Source organism: Protobothrops mucrosquamatus, unplaced genomic scaffold (genome assembly GCF_001527695.2).
Source record: "Protobothrops mucrosquamatus isolate PMUCROS unplaced genomic scaffold, P.Mucros_1.0 scaffold468, whole genome shotgun sequence".
Lineage (NCBI taxonomy): Eukaryota > Metazoa > Chordata > Lepidosauria > Squamata > Viperidae > Protobothrops > Protobothrops mucrosquamatus.
In genome coordinates, this window is record NW_015386789.1 from 1,196,263 (window position 1) to 1,199,882 (window position 3,620).

Consider the following 3,620-nt stretch of genomic DNA (forward strand, 5'->3'; position numbering starts at 1 on the left):
AGAAGTAACCTTCTTCTATGGCAGGGATGGACAACTATGCCAATTTTATGACCTGTGGACTTCAACTCCCAGAATTCCTGAGCCACCATGCCATAGCTGCCCACCCCCGCCATGCTGGCTCAGGAATTCTGAGAGTTGAAGTCCACAGATCATAACGTTGCCATAGTTTCTCACTCCTGCTCTATGGGCTAAGCACTGTCAGAGGAAAAAACTTTTAGCAGGACCAGTAGCCTTGTGCCAGGACAAAAATTCAGCACAGTTTCCAGAGCATGAAACATCCTTGTCTCACCAAGCTTAAAATCTTAGAGGACTTTCCCCCCCCTCTGAAGGATTATACGTGATGGAAGGAGATGATTGTTTGTTCCCATGTTTCTCACTGTTAATCAGCTGACAGCAGACAACATGGTCTGGGGAATGCTACGTGGGTGTGCTTAGGTGGAGAACACCCTTCTCCTTTTCTCCCTTTCTCTGAGTCAGAAGAAGACTCCCCAGCCAAAGCCTCCCATCCAGATTCACAAATAAAAATAATTGTGCTGTGACATTGAGGTGGCAACGTTGCTGTGCTCCCCTGGGTGAGAGCATCTCCATCACTGCCCCTCAGGGCTGGAGTATCTGATCTCTTGATACAGTAGATTCCAAGATGCCAAGAGCAAATTGGCTTCTTCCAGTCCAATTAATTAAACTCAAGGCCTCATCATTCCCTTCTCTGCTCTCATTTTCCTGGCCCAAACACCGGGGCCTATGCAGCCCTTCATGGAGGCCCTGTGGCCTATTTTGGCTCCTCTTAATTGCCACTCCTGCTCTGTTGTCAGTCATGATTTCAGAGCTAGATATCAACATAATTTTATTTTTTGCCTGAATGGAAATGTATAGCTCAGGGTTGAAATGAGGGGTCCTTGGTACTCTTTCAGTTTGGCTGTTTTCTTGCAGATGTTTCATTATCCTAGGTAAGATAGCAGTGATGATGTTACCTAGTTTGGGTCATGAAATGTCTGCAAGAGAACAACCAAGCTCAGAGAGCACCAAGGACCCCTCAGAAGTGCTGGATTCCCACCACTTAGGCAGTCAGAATCAGAATAGAGCTGGAAGGGACCTTGGAGGTCTTCTAGTCCAGCCCCCTGCTCAAGCAGGAGACCCTGTTTCATTTCAGACAAGTGGCTATCCAGTTTCTTCTTAAAAACCTCAAGTGATGAAGTACCCACAACATCTGAAGGCAAGCTTGAGTCACTGCATTTATACAACTTGAATATGTTGGTTATTTTTAAATTTGGTTTGCTTTATTATGTCTTAGTGTGTTATGCATATCCACCCTGTTTATTTAGTTTACATATTAAGGTACTATAAACTGACAGAATAATTAATTCAGTAATCAAGTTAAATTTGTTATATGAACACAGCTGCTGAGTATTTTTTTTTAAAAAAAATATAGATTTTTTAAAAAAAATAAAAGCATTTGTATACCTTAATTCATAGCAACTTACTCCTGGCCAATATGAAGGAAAAAATATGTTAAAATACTAATAGCAAGTCCAAATCTAATAAAATAACAAAGTAGGAAAAACATCTCAACAAATTAGTTTTTAAAATAGAGAATCTTAAATTGCCTGTTGCATTAAAATATTTTAACTTGACTTGTAGAAGACATTCAAATCAGTGTCGGATTCATTGCTTTGTATAGGTAGTCCTTGATTTATGACCACAATTGAGCCCACAATTTCTGGGGCTAAGTGAGACAGTTGTTAAATGAGTTTTGCTCCATGTTGCTATAGTTGTTAAGAGAATCACTGCAGTTGTTACGTTAGTAACACGATTGTTAAGTGAATCTGGCTTCCCCATTGACTTGGCTGTTCAGAAGGCCACAAAAGGTGATCTCAGGTACAGCAACTATCATAAATATGAGTCAGTTGCCAAGTGTCTCATTGTTGATCCTGTAATCATCAGGATGCCACAATGGTCATAAGTGTGAAAAATGGTTGTAAGTCACTTTGTTCGGTGCCGTTATAACCAGTGGTGGGATTCAAATATGTGAACAACCAGTTCTATGTGTGGCTGCCGCTTCCGGAAGTCCATTCTGGGCCTGGGCAACAAAAAATTAGCTACCGGTTCTGCTGAAGTGGTGCGAACTGGCTGAATCCCAACACTGGTTATAACGGTCACTAAACGATGTATTGTAAGTTGAGGACCACCTATAGTCCTTGCAACAGGTGATTGTCTTAACAGTTGCTTGGGTGTTGCTCCATCCTGGCTACTCTTGTTACACATTTCAGAGGAGCTGTGTGGCCAAACCTGAGGGCTCCCAAATCGTGCAGCCTCAAGCTTGAATGTATTGTAAGTTGAGGACCACCTATAGTCCTTGCAACAGGTGATTGCCTTAACAGTTGCTTGGGTGTTGCTCCATCCTGGCTACTCTTGTTACACATTTCAGAGGAGCTGTGTGGCCAAACCTGAGGGCTCCCAAGTCGTGCAGCCTCAAGCTTGAATGGAATGGCCCAGTTCACCAGAGCAAATCTTGAAAAGTAACGTCGCCTCTTCTTCCCGCCCTTCCCTTGGCTCTCTTCAGAGCAGCTGGCGTGTTGTCAGGTTCGACAGAAATGTGGAGTCCCCATACAGCTCTTCTGTCAACTGCCTGGGATGCACTGTCACCTCCATCATGCTTTTGTGTAGTTCTTGGTGTCTTGCATTTCTTTCTGAAGAGGCCATGGGGGGCCAGCAGGGAGGGGGGTGGGGAACGTCTCTTTGCAAGAAACTGCCTCTGGCAGTTCCCCTCATGCATAAAATAAAGGTACTGCTGTTGCTTTTTCTTCTTCCCATGGAAAAAAAAAAGAGAGCCAAACCAACCATTTTCACAATCCAGGATCTTTCATGGAGGTCACCAGAGCCAGTTTTGTGGAGCTGTGGCATTCCTAAATAGGAAATAGCAGCTGTCATCAGGCCTCTGCTTTTTGGCTCAGTCTAGATCTTTGGATGCTTTCTGAAGCTTCTTTTTAATAAGTCTTTAGTTAAAGGTGCAGAAAAGGTCAGGTTCTCTGGCTTGCACCCTCTAGAAAAATGTTGTTAAGAAGAGGAGAAAATTGGATTGCAAATACATTAGTGCTGTCAAAAATGGGTTCTTTATATATATTTATTAGATTGTAGATGAAAGACAGACCGCTGCTCTGCTCTGAAAATGATTTTCTCTCTTCTGGCATCCAGTAGGTTTTAAAGTTGGGATGGTCAAGAGATATCTGCAGGCTCAGAAGCATTGCACTGTTGCAATGCAAGCGCCACCCCTTTTATGTGTGTGATGTCATGACATACATCTCATTGGGGAAAATCTGAATTTGTGCCATGTTCTTCATTAGCTTCCCTTGACTTCCCTTCCCTGATACAGTCCTTTTGACAATGTCAGAACATGTGATTATCTAGAACAGTGTTTTTCAATTTTGGCAGCTTTAAGATGTGTGGTTTTCAACTCCCAGAATTCCTTAGCTGGTTAGAGGAAATCTGGTAGTTAAAATCCACACATCTTAACATTGCCAAGATTGAGAGACTCTGACTAGAATGACCAAGCTGATAGAGGAATAGGAGGCTGTTATAAATCTCAGTTCATTTGTTCCCTGCTGCAGTGTTCCCATTTTTCT